Source organism: Esox lucius, chromosome 14, assembly GCF_011004845.1.
Source record: "Esox lucius isolate fEsoLuc1 chromosome 14, fEsoLuc1.pri, whole genome shotgun sequence".
NCBI lineage: Eukaryota > Metazoa > Chordata > Actinopteri > Esociformes > Esocidae > Esox > Esox lucius.
In genome coordinates, this window is record NC_047582.1 from 3,239,372 (window position 1) to 3,262,682 (window position 23,311).

Below are 23,311 nucleotides of genomic sequence, written 5' to 3' on the forward strand. Positions count from 1 at the left end.
ATATTTTTGTTTGTGCTCAGTGTACAAAGAGAACATGTAGTTTGGTGAACACAAATTTGTCACTCAGATGTTGTATTTGGGGAACAGTGTACGATGCGTTTGGAAAGATGAGTAGTGATGTGAAGGGGGGAAATGTGAACAGACCTGGGTCACTTCAGGAGTGTCTGTCCGTCCAAGGACCCTCTTTTACAGGACAGTACTGCCAAGTCTTCCTTAAACAGGTTAGGAAATTCACCCTTATTTCAGTATTAACTGTGATTTTAATGTATTAGTAACTACATCTAACTTATACTGTCATAAATGTGTTGCTTCACATTATTCCAAATGTATGTTTTATTTTTAAATTCAGGTCCCGCTCCAGTACTTTGTTGGCATCTGTGTCCCGGATTCCTGTATGGAAGAGGAGGTGGAGACACTAGTAGTTTATGGTAAGTGCATTTGTCTATGCCTCCAAAGTATTATACCTATTTATTGCAGATTATTATATATAATATCTTCATTAAGTATTTATTAACCTCTTGATAACAAATGTTATATTTATTATATAATCAACTGTTACTAATGTAATCTTAAACATTATTATGTTTAGCTTATAAATGCTTCATGATAACTTCATAAGCACTGCATTAATGTGTTACAAATCAACTAAGACTGTATGTCATGTTGTGTGACATAAACGCCATATCAAATATGACATTAGGTTGTGGTTTATAAAAGTGGAATACGCACTGATTAATATAGGCTTTCATTTTCATATTTGATTGAGGCTTAAAGGTACCCAATAATAACAGCCCTCAACATGAGGAAATTGGATGTGTCTTTCTTCTGGAACCAAACTAACAGTGCTGTGCAAGAGTCAAGTTTCCTTATTGACAACTACCACAACGAGTCTCTAACATTTACAATTTCTGATGTGGATTTTCATTCCTTTCCAGTTCAATCTAGTTTCTCATAGGGTGAATGTTAGAGTATACCATGCAGAGATAAATGTCAAGCTACATGAAATAGACTACACAAAATCCTTTTTTGTGGCCGCAGTACGCATTAATAACTTTCTCAACTTGCTTAGCTGTTAAAATGTAACTAGCCTACTACAAAACGTTCCACTAGAGTTGAACAGTTTAGCTAGGAGGCAAGCACCAGTAGTACATAGTATGGTAAGGAAGGTGGACAAGCTGAGCCTTTATAATTTTGGTTATAATGTATTGGTATGCAGATCCCAAATCTGATAATAGAGCTTGACATATTGCTAGCATGGGTATTATGGATGAATAACCAGATACATTGCAATTAAGTTTTTTTATTTTTTGTTGGGGAGCTGTGATTTGTCCTGTAGTTATCACTACACTACAGTTTGGCACGTCGTGCGGTTATTTCATGTAACCTCATTTCCCTTTCAACTATAATGTGGATGATGAACCAAATTTAAATTAACATTTTAAGTTAATTTATTATACAGTTGCAATCTGTTCAGCTTTTATTTCAGTCCATCTACTCCATGGTATTGGCCAAGGTTTGTTTGGCAATCACACATAGTAAAAAAGTTTCATATTAGCTAAACATACTGGAAACCAACAGATATTTTACTGCTGTCATGAGATGACCTTGAAGTTAATAGATGGCGAGTGGAGATGGTGGTCCGCACATCCCCACAGTCTTTTTTACAGTTGGACTAAAGTAAATGTTTGACTAGAGTAAAGTTTGTCCTTTCCACAGAATACACTTCGCTTATTTCAAAAATATCCTAGGCAATGAAATGCTGGCCCAATGTCAACACAGGTAAAGACATGGATTCCTATAAGCATCTTGGGTCTTTGTTGGTGAAAGAATAGATTAAGTGGCAGTCCTAAAGGTTTAAGAACTGCCAAAGAATTTACATTTTTGGAGCTAACATGGGTGGCAGGGAGCTTAACTTGACAACTGCTGACTTGACAGTTGTCTAGAAGACACTCATTGACACCCTCCATGAGGAGGGTAAGACACAGAAGTAGTTAGTGTAGGGTATATTGTGTCAGAATGGTGATTTATGGCCCTGGGGGGCGGGACTTCCATATTGATGTGACAGGTGGGCGGGACATCCGGTTTGCATGGGTGGGACTTCCGTTATGACGTATGTTAGGGTGGGACTTCCGGTATGACGTATGTTAGGGTGGGACTTCCTGTATGACGTATGTTAGGGTGGGACTTCCTGTATGACGTATGTTAGGGTGGGACTTCAGGAGTGACGTATGCATGTCCGGTGACTTTGTGATTTATGATTACATTGATGTGTCAGTGTTTGATGTTTTACAACGCCTGATGAGCAAACCAGACTAGTGTTATAACAGGTGGGCTATGTTTGATGATTAACAAATGGGGCTTAGGGTTCCGGAATGTTAAATTCCCAGGCAGTAAATAAGTGTTGTGTCAGCGGTAAGTTGTTTGGTGTACAGCAAATGGTGTTCGACAAATATAAAACCCTGGTGTTTTATCTTCTGACAAGTGTTGCAACAGCTGGCATACAAACGGTGTTTGTTAACCTTTCATGTTTTATGGGTTGACTGGCGGGGTATGTGTATTTAAACCACGCCGACATCGGGGTTGGTCATTCAGTCTTGCCTGAGCGAACTTACCTACACATTACATAACATGGAGGATTGTGCTGCTATCAATGTTTTGGGTGAAACACCGGTGAAAGCAAACAGCTTAAACGCAGCTCAGCGATTTGGTAAGAAATTGCTAATGGACCGCAGAGATGCAATCAACATGCCAGCCCCGAAGAAACCGATGCAGAGTTTAACCCGAATCCATCAATTACACCCGGATATGGTGGCACAGGAGTGGAAATTGGACGATGGTAGGATCGGGGGATACATCTTCAACCCAGAGCAACCAGAGGTTGCATTTTATGAATTACCCGAAGGCCAAGTGTTTAAGGCTGGTGTGACTGATCAAATGGTTTTTAATGCCAGTTTATGGGCCACCTTTCGAAAAGTGTTTTATTTGGGGCCAAAACAAGCCCCACATAATACAGTAGATGTACTGTTTAAAGTTGTCGAGGGGCTGAAAGAGTATGACTCTGTCAGATTGGAGTTATTTCCGTAAAATATCAGCGGGTTAGTTTGTGACTGCGGACTGATCGACTGACCTAAGACCCCGAAGCCCCGCCTTAAGCCAACACCTTCATCAGCACAGCATAAAAACCGACAGACCGCCGGTGACATTCAAGCAGTCGGAAGATTTTACGAAACATGTCTCAAGATTACAACCAAGCGGTGATTGAAGAACCCAAGGCTGAGGACTGGCTGTGTGACGCCTGGGATGACAACGCTGAAGCCTTCTACGGAACCCCTGACCCAGACAGCTCGATTCCACCGCCATACCCAACAAGAAACTACCATTGGATTGACAGGGTTGGTGATCAACTAGGTCCTCTTAACCTGTCATACCTTTCAAATGCTAACAAGAGTTATCACAAAATGGACAAACAACTTGCACCAAAAATTTTAAAGATCATCAAAGCAACAATGGGTATGATTCTGGAAAACGTTGTTGGGGCCATTCTACACAAAGCATGCATCGGATGCGAAGTGGACCACCCGAGCCAGACAAGACATTCATGTCTCGAACCGCCTGAGTATTTTTTTGAGGCCCATTATGATGACATTGTGGCGACAGTTTTAACACCGCGACTGAAACATGTGTTGGTCAAGGCTTTGAACGCATCTGGTTTTCACACACCGATGACTGATGTTCACGAGGCCGCTGAGAACTTTCTGCACGAGCTCAAGTTGGAGCCGAACATCACACAGAGACTGAGTGAGAACAGGGATGAGTACATGGACAAATTTAATGAGGATGTTGTATGCGACGCAGCGGGGTCATGGTGTGATGAAAGCAAAGAGTCTGTTGTCTAAGGCCAGGGTTCAGTTCTCATGTTAACATGTATATAAACAAAGACTATGAGAAATCTGAATGTTCGTGTAACTTTTCTGAATATATTGGTTGTGTAATTTCGAAAACTCAAATAAAACATTGTTAAACATGTATTAATTCTCATTATTGCTCAAACACTCTACGATGTCTGAACAGGTTATGAAAAGTATTTACTATGACCCGGCAAACCCTGGTGCTTATGTGGGTAGAGAGGGTTTGAAAAGAGCATACTTGGAAAAAACCGGGGAGATCCTCAAAAATGGTGAGGCCGATGACTGGCTGCTTGCCCAGGATGCATACACGCTACACAGGCCTGTAGCTATACATTTTAAAAGAAATAGAGTTATTGTTCATGATATAAATTCACAATTTCAGCTGGATTTGGTTGACATGAGTGCTTACAGCGTGGAAAACGATAACATGAAATTTATGTTAACATGCATAGATGTATTAAGCAAATACGCATGGATTCGCGTGCTGAGAAATAAAAGCGCTATAGAGGTAAAGCGAGCATTTGAAGACATATTAAAAGAAGGAAGAACACCACAAAAAGTCCAAACGGACAAGGGGAAGGAGTTTTTTAATTCACATTTTGAAATGTTGGTGAAGAAGTACAACATAAAACATTTTGCTACAGGAAATGATGTCAAAGCGAGTATCGTTGAGAGGTTTAATAAAACAATTAAATCACGAATGTGGAGGTATCTGACAGCAGCCAACACTCACCGCTATGTTGAGGTTATTCAAGATTTAGTTCGTGGGTACAACCATAGCTACCATCGGTCTATTAAGATGAAGCCTGCTGACGTTTGTGAAGAAAATGTTAGATTAGTTCTCAAGAACCTGTATGGCACAACATTAACGAGAAATGGTAATCAAAGCTACAAGTTCCAGGTTGGGGATACTGTGAGACTCTCAAAGCTGAGAGGTGCGTTTACAAAAGGCTATGAAAAAGGGTACACAGATGAATATTTTACAATAACAGAATGCATTCCTCGGGTACCTCCTGTATATAGAATAAAAGATTACGATGGTGATGTGATAGTTGGGACCTTTTATGAACAGGAATTGCTGAAAATAATCGTGGCCAAGGATAAAACTTTTAAAGTGGAAGCAGTTTTGAATGAGAAAGTACAGAAAGGGAGGAAAATGTGTCTTGTGAAGTGGCTAGGTTGGCCTGAGAAATTCAACAGCTGGATACCATCGGAACAAGTGGTTGACCTAGAAACTGGATAAAACTCCAGGATTTACAGGATCACGTCATTTACATTGACTGCGATCAGCATGGGTGACGGTGGCTTCTACATAACGCTGCCCAGTAACTCATCGAGACATGTCTATCCAAGCAACACGAGTTCGTGCTATACCACTAAATTTGCCAAAGGTATAGATTTGAAAGGCGATTGGGAAGTATCTTTGATAGAGTTCCAATACCCGCATACGTGGAAAACTTTTACACGGGGCGAAAACGCATTTGAAGTACTTGACTTGAAAAACGACAAAACTTGGAAATATGAACTCGACACCGGTTATTACAGCAGCATATTAAAACTAGTGATAGAGCTCAACAGTCATATAAAAACACATGGTTTATCAGTGGGGTACGATGAATTTAAAAATAGAGTGTTTCTAAAAGGTGAGCCCCAGTTTAGTTTGAAATTTAGTGCAAAACTGGAACAGATATTGGGGTTAAAACCAGGCGAGCGGTGGTCTGCCACATGGTACGGAACATACCCCACAGATATTCTGGCGGGGTTTAACACCCTATACATCTACACAGATATAATTGATTATCAATGCGTTGGTGACAGTCATGTCCCACTGCTGCGAACTGTACATATTACAGGGAGAAAGAACGAAGTTGTCACAGTGACGTACGACAAGCCACACTACGTACCTCTTAGTAAGAGACAATTTGATGAGATCTGTATTGAAGTAAAATCTGATCAAAACCAGCTGGTTTCATTTGTAGTGGGGAAGGTGATTGCAAAATTACACTTCAGACCCATCAAACAATCTTTTAGAGTTTAAGATGCAGCCGCAGAAGCTCTATGATGATCCTCAAAGGTATGTTGAATACTACACAACACAGGCCGGTAACGGTTTACCAGGGTATCATGGTAGCTCAGCAATGTATGGGGCCGGTCTAGGGGGCCTTTTCCGAGGGCTTTTCCGGATGGCAATACCTTTGTTGAAGCGCGGGTTCTCCATAGCAAAACCACATCTGAAGAGTGCGGCTAGGAATATAGTTGGCGATGTTGTCAACAGTGTTATGTCACGACAAACAAAACAGCAGGACGGTTCTGGATTGATGGTTATGTCTCGAGGTGTTAGAAAGACACCACCTGGTAGGCGGAGCCTACCCAAGAGTAAAAAACGCAAGAATGAGACAAAAACAAGAGCCAAGGTTAAAAGAGGACATACACCCCGGAGGACACTCAAAGGGAACACAACAAATCTGATTAAGAATATATTTTAGATAGAGATGGCACTCCTACACCGTATGTCTGGCGAATGTATGAAGACAGAGTTGGATTTATTCACAGTTCCATTCACACAGACATCTATTGAGAAAAATACATACATTGAAATACCGACCCTATCAGCAATATCAGACACAGCCCCTCTGGAGTTCTTTATTGCCGGGAATGGCGAAGACTACGTTGATCTAAACAATACTTTGCTGTACCTACGTGTAAAAGTCACTAAACCGGACGGAACTAATATTGATGCCGGAGCACGTGTTGGGGTTATCAACTATCCAATAGCCACCCTATTTTCACAAGTGGACGTCTCCTTGGGTGATCGTTTAATTAGCCAGAGTAGCAACACATACCCCTACAGAGCCGTTATAGAGAGCATTCTGAATTATGGATGTGATACATTAAAGACACAGTTTTCAGCTGGGTTGTTTTACAAGGATGCCGCAGGTCACATGGATGTTACGGACCCTGCAGGCGAGAACGATGGACTTACGAAAAGGGCCGCCTATTCGGCGGATAGCACAACATTTGAAATGATCGGCCCTGTTCATAGCGATATCTTCTTTCAAGAGAAACTTATGTTAAATGGCGTTGACATAAAGGTTAGGATGGTGCGCGGTAAAGATGAGTTCTGCCTTATGGGGGTCGGGGATGTGCGTTATCGTTTGCATATACTATCAGCATCACTATTTGTCAAGAAAGTGTCTGTTTCGCCAGCCGTGAAACTTGGACACGCTCAAGCGCTACTCTCAACCAATGCCAAGTACCCAATTGAAAGAGTGTGTATGAAGACATTTAGTTTACTGGCTGGGGGTCGTGTTTGTAACCAGGAAAACCTATTTTTAGGACCTCTGCCAAAATGTATTGTAATCGGATTGGTGGACAATGACAGTTTTACCGGAAGTTACACAAAGAATCCATTTAATTTCAAACATTATAATTTGGAGTTTATGGCTATGTATGTAGATGGTCAGCAATTTCCTAGCAAACCATTCCAACCAAATTACACAACAGGGTCAGCAGTTCGTGAATTTTACCAATTGGCCTTAGCTTCAGGAAAACACCTAAAGGACCAAGCCTTGGCTATTGACAGGTCGGACTTCTTACACGGCTATGCCCTTTATGCATTCAACTGCGCGCCAGACGAGGAATGTGGTCAGCACATATCCTTGATCAAGTCAGGGAATGTACGACTTGAGATGAGGTTTAGACAACCACTACCCCACACAATTAATTTAGTTGTTTATTCAATCTTTGACTCCATTATCGAAGTGTCAAACCGGCGACAAGTCATGGTTGACTACTATTAGGAGAACTGTGTGGAAATGAATACCGCAGAGTTGACCAGTGTGGTGAACCAATTTTCATCTAGGACCCATTTCTATGGTGTGCTGGCAAGTGACCAACTACCTAGGGTGCCTGTCCGAGATGTTGCATCAATGATGATTGTTAATACACACCCAAGCAATCAACCTGGGGAGCACTGGCTGGCTATTTACATAACGGATGATGGCATTGGAAGGTTTTATGACAGTTTTGGAAACCCCCCGGATTTTACATATTTTCCCAAGTCAATCAAGGCCTTTCTGAAAACCTGTGAGAATGTGGAATACAGTTCAAAACAAGTACAGGACCTGGTTTCAACCACGTGTGGACAGCATTGTTTGTTCTCTCTTTCTAATGACAAAAGGTTTGAGTTATAAAGATTTTATGTCTTTTTATGCTGATGATTTACGAGAAAATGATGCCCTAGTCTCAAAGTTTGTAGCTAAGATGTACCAGAGTAAGCGTGATAAGCAAATGTTTAATTGCATACAACATGCTCAATCTTGTGAAACGTTTAATTTGTGCCATGGTTGTTGAAGAAATAGAAAAGCCAATCACGTGTATGTCAAATTTATTATTAAAAAATAAAAACATTTGTAAAACCACATCAATGTTTACATATTTTTCATACAACATTTATTCAAGATAAAACAAACATACAATGTATCACAAATAAAATAAAAACACATTAAAATGGAAGCCATTTTGCGGGGTCCGTGGTATGAGGTTCAAAGAAAGCTTTGGTTGTTTGAAAACCAGTTGCTGGTGGTGTGGCTAAATCAACCATTGTGTCACCAGACTTTTGTTTATACAAATTGATTTTGCGTCTTACATGCGCATTTGGAATAGTTGTAAAAGGCATGTTGAGACATGCCATGGCCTCTAAAAACACACCCCACCCCAACGGTCTTCTATCGTCAGCAATTTTATTGGTAGCTGTCACACTTTTAACAAGATCCAATAGGTGCGAGCCCTTGATTATCTCTCCTTTGAAAACAAATTCACCATTTGAATTCCATGAAGTCAAATCTTTAGACCTGTGCATTCTATTAAGAATATATTCAACATTCTTTCTACGCTTCACAGGCACATTATCCAAAATTTCATCAACAAGGTCAACATTTTGGTCAACAGTTTGCTTATTCTCAGTCACGTTTACTACATCAGACCCTGTCTCAGACCCGGGTAGACTTAAAGTCAGTGTGTTTGTATCAAGCTCCCCCTGGCGCACAACAGTCAAAAATCTTTGTAAAATGGCAGAGTATCTTTTAGCTTTCTCATGTAAATCCATATCAGGCTTCAACAGTATATTGCGAATCGATGAGTCCAAATCATTCTCAACAGATTGTCTTACATCGGTGCTAGTCGTTTTGAAACCCGCAGTTTTCCAACTGATGTTGTGGCACCAGAAACATTTTCTGAGCATGCTCCATGTTGTTTAACCCTGTCTCGATGCAATTAGACTGGTTAAGAATGGAACTGCAACGCTTAGTAACGGCAGTAGAAAACCTCCAGATTGGTTGATGGTTTTTCTTTTCCGTGCAACTGAAGTGTTCTTTCTAGACATGTATATAATTTGGGCTTTTTGTCTCTTTACTTTTCGGAGCTGCGACTCGGTTAAGGGTATATTACCGCGCCTTAGATTAAGCGCTATTTCACAGAGTGATAGAATGAGGTCGGTGGATGCTGATTCTAAAATAACTTTTCGTTGACTTGCCGGTGCCTTAAATATCATTTTCAAAAGTGGTAAATTTCTACGAATGCGTTTAGACATGATCAAACTTTCTTAGGAACGTACACGACAGGCCAATCCCCTGAAAATAACCCTGTTCTCAGACGGTAGTCTTCTGGTGTTGTAGCTTTAAAGTCAATAAGTAAATAACCAAAAGGCGGATGTGTTGCATCTTTAAAACTCTCCATGAAGAATCGAGAAAGACCGGGGTATATCTGTCTGCCTAAAATACTAATCTGCTGATTGTCGCGGGGGTTTTTAAACAAGATGAGGTAGTTTGTGTTCAAGTTAATAGTTCTACTAGATTTGCCTTTAACAAACATGTTTTGGACGAGGTAAATTGCACTCAGGTTACGGTGGTGTGAATATTGTGTGAAAACTCGCTCCATCTCCAAACTCTCTGATGCACTTTTCATTAAATCGTCAATAATTAAAAGGTTGTTTTTCTGAATCGGTAGCAGATTGTCATCACACAGCGATGTTGGTAGACCTTCTATGAAATGTATCTCCCTTACTTTCAACAGTTCGTCATACAGCGGTTGCCAACATGAATAAACCCAGACGATATTTTGAATTTCTTTGGAGAATACAACCTCTGCATTATCCAACAACATCTTCACAAAATATGTTTTACCAGAGTTACTGGGGCCACTAATGACACAGCTGAACGGGTGTTGTAGTCGCGGGTCAAAACCGCTATCCATCCTAGACTGTGGTTTAGTACCCATAAGGCCTTGTGCTGTAATCAGGGAGCAGTACACGCTTGTTGTACACAACTCTGAAACGCTTAGACACTACTCGGTTTTTCAACGTGAATGTTCTTTTATCTCTAGCAATTGTGTCTGCATTAGCAAGGACATGATCATCATCACCGCCCTCACCCCGTACAAAGTTGTCAACCAGTCGTGTCAGCGTCTCCAAATTAACAATGGTTGTGTTGTAGCTGTTGAGCGTAATGCCTTTTGCTTTGAGACAGGTCAGACCTTTAACGGTTTTGTAACCATATGTCTTTGGCCCACCACTAACAAATTGAGCTATGCTGTCACCATCCGGTAACTCATCGGTCAAGTCACCCAAGAACGGGCCCAGTGGGGGGACCCAATCCCCATGGCGTGTGACAAAGATCACGGAATCAGTGTCTGTGTAGAGTACACGTCTATCCAACTTTTCCAAGAGTGAATACAACTCGAGTCTAGCATAAGCTGTTGTGAACGCGGCAATAAATATGTTGCCGTTACGTGGTTTGATTGGTGTCTGTTTTGTGTAACGCCACTGTACCATCGCAACAGTGTCTGAGATGAACGAGAAATAACCAACATCTATTTCACTGGAAAAAAGGTAGTGGCTAAACTCCTCCGGATCTGTAATTAACATTGTGTTCATAAGGTTAGTCCGCTCACCCATCTTACCCCAAAGACTATTCATTGCCAATTTAGGTAAAGATCGCCTAGCACTGTTTACAACAATGTTTTCCTTGTCAAGCTGCACACCCTCCTTTTCATGATATTCACGGATATACCGGTCTTTAGCCTCATCGTCAACCACAGATGGTGGGAAGCCACTAGCTTCCTGCTTGTGCTTCAGGAATGTTCTCATGTAATCTGCAAAAAGATCATCTGATGTCCTGGTGAAATCCCAGATTTCAAATATTTCCACAATGCGATAACCTTTCTCAACAGCTTTAACCAGCTCAATAGAAACCCAGGTACCGGTTAAAGATCTTTCTGAATCAGTATGTGAACAATCAGTTACCTGGTTTTCAGACTCTGCACATAATCTACACAATGGAAAGAACAGCTTACCGCCAACCCTGTGTGGTAAAACGGGGTGATAAAGGCCTTTCGGTGGACACACTGTAGCCTTAACAATACCAAAGTAAGTGTCTAGGGGTTTGAAATCTCGAAAGATTATGTCTGGATGCCCAATCGGATAAGTCTTTGTCTTGTTGCAGAATGGGTAAAGACTACAGACATCGTTATACTGAATAGTCTCCCCTTCTCGAGCCGTAAACTTCAGATGAATCGCATTAGTACGACCACCAAAAAGAGCATCCCGAGGGTCAAGGCGCTCTGGAGAACCAAAGGTCTTCAAGAAAGCTTTGACATCTGCGGATGTGTTTTTAAGCCGGTTCCACTCACACTCCCATATGTATTGAACATGTACGTTGTGTTGTTCTTTCAAAGCCTCTAGCTTTGTCAACCATTGCTGGTGCATCAACCCATACTGAATCTTTGTCATTGGATTGATGCTGGTTGAACAATGACACTTTGGGTGACCGTGCCAGAAACAACCTAGAAATTCATAGACCGTGCTAAAACCATCACGTTCAGCATAACCATCAACGTAGTAGGGACCGATTTTCACTTCACCCCTATTCAGGGCGTGCTGTATTGATATATTCTTATCGGAGGCCACATATTCAAGCCACTGTATTGAGCTGTTTGAGAATGTCTTCTGACAACGGTTGTAGTTGTCTGAGGGGACCAATGCAATGGTGTCCTTGGTGAGGAATCTGTTGCAAAAGACTTTCATGCAAGCCGAAGCAATCGTAATTGACCGGAATGGGTCAACACCACCACACTCCAGGAACTCGAGTCTGTAGCGCATACAACCCTCTCTCAAGATGACCACATCATTCACGCAGTAAGCCTTTATTTCATCCTGCATGACAAAGGGGTCTGCGGAAACAAGTGCATACCATTGCAAAAACTCATCTTTTTCTTTAGCCATCATGGTATTCACGCCATAGTAATGCGGTTCCGGATGGGGGCCAACATAGTTCTCATTCTTCTTGATGTTAAATTTGTAAGGAAAGTAGCCTTTTTTCGAATCCTTAAAACCCATAGCACGTGGCAAGGCTGACAGCTTCATAGGTAGAAAGCAATGAATCTCTGATTGAATGTGCTGTCTGTAAAAATCATGAGCTTGCTACCATTAGCAATAAGTGTCGTGCCAATACCATTGTTAGCAAGGTACTGCATCAAGATGTAACCATCGAAACCTTTAGAGTTGTGTGCTATAAATGTGTAGTCATTATATTTCGGTTGCCTAAACTTTTGAAAAAAAGCAGTGACACAACCATCTCCGGCTGAACACCACATCTTGTTATCAAAGCTTATTGCACACACAAAATTTGCAGTGTGTACACCATTCACCGGATTGGCAATAGTCTCAAAATCATAAAATATGTAGCGCTCACTGGGGTCCTCGGGGTTGGAGGGTTTTATAAAACACTGATGATTCATTTCAAAAGCCAGATCCACATTACAATTGGGGCACATGTTAGCAATGCACCGGTGTGCTTTATAGTTGGTAATACTGACATTGTAATAGCGACCACAATCGACACAGTATTTCTTCTGGTCACACCTGCTAACCCAACGATCCACACTTTTATGGTGCTTCAAACGTTTATGCTGGCTATAACAAAAATCTGAATAACATATCCTTTTACAGTCAGGGCACTGCTTTGTGTTACGGGGTTGGGTATGACAATCTTTATGAAGACAGACACTACAGCTATGTTTACAACCATGATCACCACGTGTGTTGAAACCGGTATAGCACCAGTCACAAACATAAGACACACCCAGAAAACCCTTCAGATTCATGATACCGTAGAAATGGTTATCATGTAAGTACATAAAGACAGTTCTAGGGTGGGTTTCCTTGCTGTTTTGAAACTTGGTAAAGTGACCATCCCGTGTTCGGTGAAAGACAACAATTTTACACCCTGTAATTTCTTCAAACCGAACAATATCTGTGAATGACACACATTCATCTAACGCTAAACCAGCCCCCTTATGTAGCTCACGACCACTAACCAGGGCCTCGGGATATGTGTACTGCGGGTTCAACATACCCATCAAACAAACAGAAAAACACGTAGAATCATTATTCACAGCCACATATAAATGTCTTCTTTTTTTTATTGATAATCTGATCTATCAACAATGTTTGAGCTTTACGTCGTGGGGCACCACCCTCACGGTTTTTGACAATTTGTACCACCAGTTCTAGTGATTCATCAATCATAAGCTCCGTATTACTCTGCATAACACTTTCAAGTAAATTACCAAACGTGCGTTCATTATATTCATCCGCTCTCATGGTCACATGTACGGGATCTATCAGAGATTCACCAATCAACTCAATCTGCAGACGATCACCGGGCCCTTGTACAAAGTCTGAGGCTCTAACAATCAAAGTATCCAAGCCTGCCATAATACTTGTGTAGAATGTACCAAAATCACCAACTTCACCAGTATTTTGTAAATTTATAAACTGTCGTAATTCAACATTGTCAAACGCATTACGCTGTATAACTCTAACATCGCCATCACTGCACTGAGTTTGCATCAGAGAGCTCGAAGGAGTGTCAACTAGATCGTGTGAAAAATGGGGGCTACTAAGCTCGGTTAACAAGCCTTGTATCTGAGGATTATTGTGCGCATCGCTGTGTAACAAAGTAGCGGTTGGTTCATTTGTATTTTGGGGTATGGTCGATTGATTATTTGTAAAGGTTGTTGGCTGTTCCGTGTCTGGACTGTCGTTAGCATTATCTTTCGCCATTTCTCTGGTTTAACGTGTAAATAACAATCCACTTTTCAGATTTAAATATTCTAACTCAAACATACATTTACATACAGCGCAGTTTTGAAGAGTTGGCTGTATTACCTTCAGCTTTCAAGCCTGAAAGAAAACAAAAATCCCCTCACGCTGTGCAGCCACAAGGAAGGGTGTCTGTAACTGACCCCATCGTGGTAATGTAATTGTATCATCACCCGGCTGTCCTCAATCTGTTGGAATATAGAATGTTGTACCAAGGGTCAGTATGCATAGTCATAATTGTTAATAACACTTTAGAACAAGACTAAAAATGTCTGTAAATAATTAAACTTACACAAAGTATCTGCTCAGGTTGTGTAAGATCACAGTCTGACCACCCAGTCCAACTGACGCAGATGCCGGTCACTTGAACTAAATACAAATAGGATTAACAAGCGTATACAGGTAATTAAAGCTGATTAACAATAATGTCAAAAGTCTACTTACCAAGATTTGGAGATCCAAAAATGTGTTTACCAAACACGGTCGGTGTTCAAATCCACTCAACCTAAACCGGAGATTTAAACAGGCAATATGAAAGACAGCTAAAATGAATGGATTGCGCAATCGTAAAATTGATTTACAAATTCTTAAAAAGTTGCATCACAATTCAAATAAATTACTTCAAATAAAATAACTTGTACTTACAACAGAAACGATATACACCCGGCTTGAAACACCAGCTGTCTTTTGCGGATGCTGCGGGGTTCAATTACTGTCTTCACGTCGCAGCCGGGGCTCCTCCAGCAAGTCACGCCTCTTAACTTTGTCATTGGTTACATGTCATCGTTCTTCACGTTAGATTCAAATTGTGTTAGAACTCTACATGCTGCAATGATACAAATTCAGGATAAAACTTAACTATTTAGTTCTGATTTTTGTAGCCACTTGGCAACCAAATATATTGCTATATCACGTCTGGTAGCCGTTCTCGTTAATTTTCGCGGCTCAGCCGTGACACACGTCATATAATTATTAATATTAACGATAAACTCATCTGCTTACATATAAACGCTTGCTATTGTCACCATATCGATATTATTCAGTTCAACATTTAACAAACACAGGACCATAATGCAGCAATACAAAATCAGATTTCACGAGTTGTTCATTAAGAGAATACAGCACATCTTCACCCGGAAGTGACAGCATAACCCCATACTAACAAATACTATAGTATTTTTTTTTAACCAACGTTTGCCTATTATTAAACATTTCTACCAATGTGTAGAAAACAATCTTGCGTTGATCTCTGTTGTACAATTTCAAAAGACGCCTTTACGAATGTTTTAATTACCTGAAATAACCTATCCTTACCTGTCAACGCCCAGATAGCAATGAGTCGGCGGTCCTCCAAAGACAGTAGAAGCGTCAGAATGTCTAAATCGCAAACACGTTTGCCAGCTTTCCGCCGGCGGCAGACGCTTTTTAAAAGCGGCAGTCGCACTCCTACCGCCTGTGTTCTGCGTCCGGCCCGTGGTCCAACCGCCTTTCCACCGCCGTTATACAAAAGGTTTTCGAGCGATCTGCCGCTTTTATATATATATATTTAATATTTATAGCATGCAGTTTATCGAGAATAATGATTGATCAAACCAGACAAATTTCCATTTGGTGTTTTAATTCCACATTTCAAAGTACAGTAACTGTCATTCAAACAAGATGTGTCAGATCACTGAAATAAATAATAGGCAGAAAAAAATAAACATAAATACACACAGAACATGCAGGTTTCCAATAAAATGTTGGTTAAAAAAAAAAAGAACAGCCATACAAGCAAATTATAACACAAACACAATCATTGTTAATAATATAGAGGTCAGCTCTGGGATGAAAATAATTACCAGTAAACATAACAAGTAATGAGGATATTTGGTACCAAAGAATGTGCAGGATACCAAATAAAACGAGGTAGAACATCACATTTTCAAGCCATTGAGTAAAGCTCTAGAGTAGAATATTCCATTATAATGGCATTGCTGACCTGGAGCACAATATTTACACCATGCTGCATTAAGATGTGTCTCTTGTATCTGTGATAAACAAAACTTGATATACATATATAAAAATACAGAGGTAAAAACAGTAGTAGAACAGACCATTATAACTGCAATGCTGACCTGTGGCACAAGGATTTACAAGCTATATTTAACAATAGAATAACAGTTAAGCACTGTGATGGAATGAAAAATGCTGATGTTAAAAACAGAGTAAGTAGAATATTTGGTACCAGGTACTGTGCAATATCAAGTATCAGAGGTACGAAATAGTATTTCCAAGCTATTATTAATTGAATAACAGTTAAGCATAGTGATGAAATGAAAGTAGAATGTTGGTACTAGTTAATGCGCAATATCAAGTAACAGGTATGAAATAGGATTTACAAACTATAATAGAATCGTTAAGATGGAATGAAATAAGCCAATACTAAAGTTAATAAAAAAAAAACAGGGTAGGTTTGGTGAGTGTAGTCTGGCACTTCTGGCTTCTTGATGTTACTGACTGCAGGATAAAGAAAGTGTTCCAGTACAGGGATGCTGGGGTGTCAGTAGTCAGCCTAGTTTTAAGGGGTTGGCTGTGGGTCCTTCTCAGCTGGGCGGCTTTTTCCTCCTTCACAGTCTGATGCTCCTTTCAGGTAACGTGTAACGTTAACCTGGACCGCCTCATCAGTGGCATCCTGGGTTGCCGGGTTCTTTCGGAGGGCCCCTGTAGAAAATACAGATCTGTCATTACATTTGAATGGCATAAGGCATAAGGGCATCTACTTAAAAAAATTACTTTGAACAATGGTCTTCAGGAACAGGTCTCTAAAACAGGTTTTATCCCCTATACCAGTCCAGGTTTTATTAACGGCAAGGTTATTAGAGAAAATACTCTGAAGCATTCTCCACACTGTTGTCTTCAGGTCCCTCCCACATTTGATAGCCAAAAACCGAAGCTGAAAATGTGTTAAATTACATTTCTCGCAAGCTTCTCATACATAAATATAAAATGTGACAGGCTGTGGATTTAGACTGTAGAATATACAGTGTACAAACTTAATTTGACTTTTTAGATTACCCTACGGCCTTATAAACGAAAGCAACACACTTACAAATCGTTCCTGGAGCTCTTTATCCTCCCTCAAAATGCTGTCAAGAAACACCAAATCTTCCTGGGTGTCTAGGGGGAGTAACATCCCCTGGCAGGGATAGCTCTCCAACAGACACATTGGCACTGAAATGTTGCAGCATAATGTCCATTTTGTTTTCCATGCTACGCACAACATCGCCAAACTCTCCAAGACGTCGCAGCACTAGGGTCTGATCTGCACCTACAGGGGTTCCCAGAATAAAAGAATAAAGTAGTCAGTCCTGGTCCCTCAATTACTAAACAATGACATTTATACCTAGGTCTAATACACGTACATGTGGACCCAGTGGGAATTAAATCAACAACCACAGGTGTTGTTTGCAAGTTGTACCTGATTGCCCAGTGCGAGCAAACATCTTCAGCGTTGTCCCAAATAGCTTCACCTGCTCTTGAAGCGAGCCGCTGTCACCCGAAGCTACAAAATGAAAGGCATATGGTCATTCTGAACCTACATTACACACAAAAAAGTAAAATTAAAGAAAGAGTGCATGTTCTCACCTGCTCGTGCATGGCTCCCCTCCCTCAGGGCATGGTTCTCCTCCCTCAGGGCTTGGTTCTCCTCCCTCAGGGCTTGGTTCTCCTCCCTCAGGGCTTGGTTCTCCTCCCTCAGGGCTTGGTTCTCGTTCTGGAAAACTAAAGGCACAGTTATTTTCAAAACTGTTAAAAAACTGGACATTAGGACATAGGCCTAGAATATACCTTCATTGCTGAAAACTTCATGCTGTACATGCGATGCCAGGGGAGTCCAAGGGCCAATAACGGAGCGATGACTTTCTCCTATTGATAATCATTGACGTAAAAATATGTTTGAAGTTATTGCATACATGTAATGAATTGGACTTAAATGTAACAGTTTAGCGCAATGTATTACATACCTCCAGCCTTTTCACCCATTTGCTGCCAGGGTACATTTTCTGCTGGGGGTGTAAAGTTTAGTACTTGACGAACTGGGGGAAAAAACATAACAGCTTTAATTTCACTGCAGAGATTGCATATTCAGTAATGAAACAATAATTGAACTGTGCAAAGCACACCTCCACACCTTTTATCCAGAAAGTCAAGTGCCCTAAAGAAAAACAGATTATGGATAAAAGGATTCCTAATCTTAAATAGAAGCAATAGCTTCCAAGACAAAAAACATCACAAATAACATCACTTACTTGTACTCAAACTCTTGGCTCTGAAGTGGAGTCTGGATTACTAGGGAGAAACCTGGTTCTGAGAAAGAGGGAACAGAAATTTGAAAATCTAACAAAGTGTACAGTTTAGTTACAGGATCACAAATTAAGCATCACAGCAATACATTTTACATACCAACTCTGAAGTCTACAGATGGCTCAACATTTTCCTGGTTTTCTGGTATCGATGCAACTTCTGTAGAATGTAGTGATTCAAGTGAATGTCCTGTTTGTCCCTCTCAACTCTTTTCATTATTATTTTCCTTTTGGCCCAGTAACTAAACATTGTGACTAACAATGTATTTACCTTTAAAACCAAAACGATTGACCAACAGTAGGTCTCTTGGGTGAAGATAATCGGTTATGCTCTGGCCAAGGTATCTGCAACAAAACCGGATTGTTAACGTTAGGAATATACAGTAGCTATGCTGTGGGGGGGAAACATTATCAGCCAAATGTGGAACAGTGAAATTGTTAAAAATAAAATGTATTCATTGGGTGTTGTGATTCAAGTGAACACAATGTTCCTCAAACATAAAACGTACAGCAGTTCAGAGAATTAGAAATCACAATCGCCTTAAATCCAGTACAGTAGCAACACAGCACAAAACATGCTAGCCACAGTGTGTACTGTAACAAAGGCAAAACAGCATGTGCTAGCTAACACTTACTCTAGCTACTGGACTAGCAGCATACTTGTTCAGGCAAACAAAATAATTTAAACAACATATATACATCGTTATTTTTGTAAGAAAGACTAAGTTTAAATTTTAGTGTTTTCTAGATGTAAAGCTTTTGCTACCTATTATAGCTCGTTAAAATTCAACATGTACTAACAACATTGCGTTAACAAGGCTACTTTAGCTAGTTAGGCCAGAACAAAGATGACTACACATTTTAAATATATAAACTAAAAACAATGTCAACATAATATTGCGTTACACAAAAAGGAAACATGTACTTACTTAAACGATGGTAGTCGATGACTTCGCTAGCTAGCAGACTGTAACTCGCGATTAAGCGATGAACTGATGCGAATGTGTCCAAACCAACATGGCCGGTCGATTTTGAGAGTAGCCTATTTAAAAGCGTCTTGCCGCCGAAGGACCGCGGTTTTTAGACCCAGGCAACCGCCAGAGAAAATGAAGCAGTCAAAAAATCTCGCAAGAAATGGGAGTGACGTATTCGGCGGCAAACGTTTCATCCCCGCCAGCAGGACGCACCTATAGCTGACAGCTAAGGGCCGGCGGCAAAAAGAAGCCTTGCGGATATTTTTTGCTATCTGGGCGATTCCCCGTTGTTCATGCAAATTTATACGCGACCTTGCTGGTAACTTTGTAACGTTTTGCCATATAATGCAACTTAGAAGTTAATGCTGACTTAACAATTTTTATTACAAAACTCAACATTGCTCATACATACACTTGTTTTTATTTATAACAATATTTTAAAAAACCCCAACCACGACACAATCTACCTTTGCGAAATGTGTGGTTGGCCCTGGGCCATGGATGCTCTTTCAAAATAAAAGCATTGCTCATGTGATGTTAATTTGCTGTAATTCTGTGTTGGACTTCAAACCGTGAGATACGGTATGGTTTCCAACCTGCATATACTACAGTTTGTCTTAGTGGTTATTTAGGGACCATTACTACTGGGCAGATATAACCTTGAAGCCCATCTCTTGTTAAAATGAATATTGGGCTGAAAACTATCCGAACTCGTAAGTCCTGTCCCATCCCCTTCTTTATATCTTACAGAAAAACACGTCTCTCACATGTAACTCTGTGTTTGTGGAAAAACACCATGTTACAACCACATTGCAAAAACATGGAAGTTTACATCTGTACCACAAGGCATTGGAATTTTGTTTAACACCAAACATCAGGCGTTGTAAAACATCAAACACTGACACATCAATGTAATCATAAATCACAAAGTCACCGGACATGCATACGTCACTCCTGAAGTCCCACCCTAACATACGTCATACAGGAAGTCCCACCCTAACATACGTCATACAGGACGCCCCACCCTAACATACGTCATACCGGAAGTCCCACCCATGCAAACCGGATGTCCCGCCCACCTGTCACATCAATATGGAAGTCCCGCCCCCCAGGGCCATAAATCACCATTCTGACACAATATACCCTACACTAACTACTCACAGAAGGTCATTGCTGGAAGGGCTGGGTGTTTGCAGAGTGCTGAAACAAAGCATATTCATGGAAAGTTTACTGGAAGGGAAAAGTGTGGTAGGAAAATGTGCACAAGCAACAGGGATGACCACAGACTTGAGAGTATTGTCAAACAAAGCCGGTTCAAGAACTTGGGGGAGCTTCACAAGGAGTGGACTGAGGCTGGAGTCATCAAGAGCCACCATGCACAGACGTGTCCAAGAAATGGGCTACAGATGTCGCATTCCTAGGGTCAAGCCACTCCTGATCCAGAGAGAACATCAGAAGCCTCTTAGCTGGGCGTAGGAGAAAAATAATTGTACCGTTGCTCAGTGGTCCAAGGTCCTCTCTTCAGTTGAAAGTACATTTTGCATATCATTTGGAAATCAAGGTCCCAGAGTCTGGAGGAAGAGTGGAGAGGCACAGAATCAAAGTTGCTTGAAGTTCATTGTGAAGTTTCCACAGTCAGTGATGATTTGGGGTGCCATGTCATCTGCTGGTGTTGGTCCGCTGTATTTTATCAAGTCCAGAGTCAATGCAACCATCTACGAGGAGATTTTAGAGCACTTCATGCTTCCATCTGCTGACGAGCTTTATGAAGAAGCTGATTTCCTTTTCCTGCAGGACTTTGCACCTGCCCACAGTGCCAAAATGACTGGTTATTGGTTTGATGCCCATGGTATTACTGTGCTTGATTGGCCAGCCAACTCGCCTGACCTGAACCCCATAGAGAATCTGAGGGTATTGTCAAGAGGAAAATTTGTTACAGCAGACCCAACAACATAGATGAGCTGAAGGGCGCTATTAAAGCAACCTGGGCTTCCATAAAACCTCAGCAGTGCCACAGGCTGATTGCCTCTATGCCATGCCATACTGATGCGGTAATTCATGCAAAATGAGCCCCAAGTATTGAGTGCATAAATGAACATATCTAGGAAACCTTTGCAGGTGTTTTAGTTAATTAGCTGGTTAGAGCTCTTCTCAGGTCGAAATTTATGTATTATTCATTTTATTCTAATATTTTGAGATACGGGATTTTCCAAGAGGTGTAGGCCGTAATCATCAAGATTGAAATAAAATAAAAAAAAATTTGCACAATATAAAAAAATTATGAGATGCACCTGTATGTGCCCTGTTTCATCAAAACCACATGCTTTTTTACAGTTGGACTAAAGTAAATGTTTGACTAGAGTAAAGTTTGTCCTTTCCACAGAATACACTTTGCTTATTTCAAAAATATCCTAGGCAATAAAATGCTGGCCCAATGTCAACACAGGTAAAGACATGGATTCCTATAAGCATCTTGGGTCTTTGTTGGTGAAAGAATAGATTAATATAAAAAAATAATGAGATGCACCTGTATGTGCCCTGTTTCATCAAAACCACAGTCTTTTAAACTTGTAATTTGAAGGCTAATTAAGGGATGATACAAAAAAATTCTGTAATCAGTCAGAATGCAACAACAAAGGGGTTATATGTTCTCTGAAAACATTGAACACTAGGTCTGTGATTATGCGGCAGCGTGAGCAGACGGAGGTGAGCGAGGATGAGAGGAAGGTGCTGGGAAAATCTAAAAGTTTTTTCTAATTCTCTTGAGTCATAAAGCTCAAGTCCAAGTTAATTGACAAGTCGTAGGCATTATGTTGTTGTCGAGTTGCAAAATATGTGACTTGGGTCACATTCAAGTCCAAGTCATGTGACTCGTGTCCACTTTTCTGCAACCTACTACTGAAATTTAAATAAAGGTCTTAAATAAAAAGTGTACCATAATGTAGTGTACCGCATTTGTTGATATTGAAATCAGCATATGAATATGACTGAGATCTGCCTGCGAAATGTGTGCATCACATTAGGATGTTAAAATGACTTTGGTTGTAAGTGGGAGAGTGCTGCATTGCAAAAACAACTTTACTTACTTAATGTGTGTGTTGGCCTAATGTCTGCTTCACCGTCAAAGGTGATGGAACCGAAAAATTTAAATTCAATGTTTATTTACATATTCAATGATTCTTCAACATTTAGTATAGACATGTATACTTATGTACAACATTTCTGTCCTACTAGGCAATCATTGGAATTTTAATGGTTAACAGTTGTTTATGTTAGGTGTGAATGTAGGGACCAAAGGTTTGCTTACTATTGCCTAGATTGCTTGCATCTCAAGATAACACCACCTGTCTTACTGTATGAGATGACCCCAGAACAGATCGGAATGTGTCTCCAATTGATAAAGTGTCTATTCTTCAGGATTAGTTTTGTTATCCTTAGGTCAGTAAACCAACACCTGCACTATTAGTTTTGTGATGTAAACCAGAGTGGGGTTTGGGAAAGCTTTCTCTTGCATTTTCCTTGCTTCTGCCTGCATCTTTGATCTTGAATCTCCAGAGAAAATGTATCTTTGTTACTTGTATGGTAATTGTAATACACCCTTTATGTATTAAAATATTTTTTTACATTAATTCATTGACTATTAGGAATTTACAATAGTGCTCAAAAGTTTTCATACCCTTGGAGGATTGGTAATACATGTACCATTTAAAAAAAAAAACATTAGTGTGCAGGCAAAACACGTCTTTTATTTAATCTGGGATTTACATTCAACTGTAGGTCATAACAGAATGGCACAATCATTAAAAAAAAACATGGCAACAAAGAAAAAAATTGTCCCCAGTTCAAAAGTCTGCATACCCTTAGTTCTTAATACTGTGTATTGCCCCATTTAGCATCAATAACAGTGTGCAGTCTTTTGCAATTGCT

General features: G+C 40.4%; 1 protein-coding gene and 1 long non-coding RNA gene across 8 annotated transcripts in view; one reads left to right on the forward strand and one right to left on the reverse strand.

Moving 5' to 3' along the window:
• znf532 (zinc finger protein 532) overlaps positions 1-123 on the forward strand; it is a 44,608-nt gene extending 44,485 nt beyond the window's left edge. For 3 of the 5 annotated variants that reach the window (XM_013136993.4, XM_013136992.4, XM_020053643.3), the window contains exon 15: positions 88-122. The gene's annotated coding sequence lies outside the window, so the exon portion shown is untranslated. Of the gene's footprint in view, positions 1-87 lie in introns of all 5 variants that reach the window. The other 2 variants (XM_020053642.3, XM_029125148.2) reach the window with 1 other exon arrangement.
• Positions 124-16,679: 16,556 nt separating this feature from the next.
• LOC117595575 lies at positions 16,680-17,736 on the reverse strand. Of its 3 annotated transcripts, none has more exons than XR_004576822.1 (4): positions 17,695-17,736; positions 17,528-17,611; positions 17,159-17,377; positions 16,680-16,770 (listed from the first exon to the last, which is right to left on the reverse strand). It is a non-coding gene; the product is annotated as an uncharacterized LOC117595575 (long non-coding RNA). The 3 variants fall into 3 exon arrangements; XR_004576821.1 differs by lacking the exon at positions 16,680-16,770 and adding an exon at positions 16,915-17,002; XR_004576820.1 differs by lacking the exon at positions 16,680-16,770 and having other exon boundaries at positions 17,046-17,377.
• Positions 17,737-23,311: the final 5,575 nt, after the last annotated feature.